Source organism: Morone saxatilis, unplaced genomic scaffold (genome assembly GCF_004916995.1).
Source record: "Morone saxatilis isolate NCDOM2014 unplaced genomic scaffold, NCSU_SB_2.0 Contig2, whole genome shotgun sequence".
Taxonomy (NCBI): domain Eukaryota; kingdom Metazoa; phylum Chordata; class Actinopteri; family Moronidae; genus Morone; species Morone saxatilis.
In genome coordinates this window covers 63,365-63,598 of record NW_023339762.1, presented here as the reverse complement: position 1 = coordinate 63,598, position 234 = coordinate 63,365, and positions in this window count along the sequence as shown.

Genomic DNA, 234 nt, shown 5'->3' with positions numbered 1-234 from the left:
ACACCTCTGGGCCACCGTAGTTAAAGTTCCATTCATACATTCAAAGTCTATTACTTTTAGCACACCTTCAGATAGGTCTTATTTAATATAGTGAGTTTGATTTCTCAATATGAAATGAAAGTTGAGTTGAGTTTATAGACTTACCAAGGTCTAAAAAAGTGCTAATGAAGATGAGGTGAACACGTCTAGAGATGCTTTCCATTTTGGTGAGATATGTTCTACTGAAAATGGATA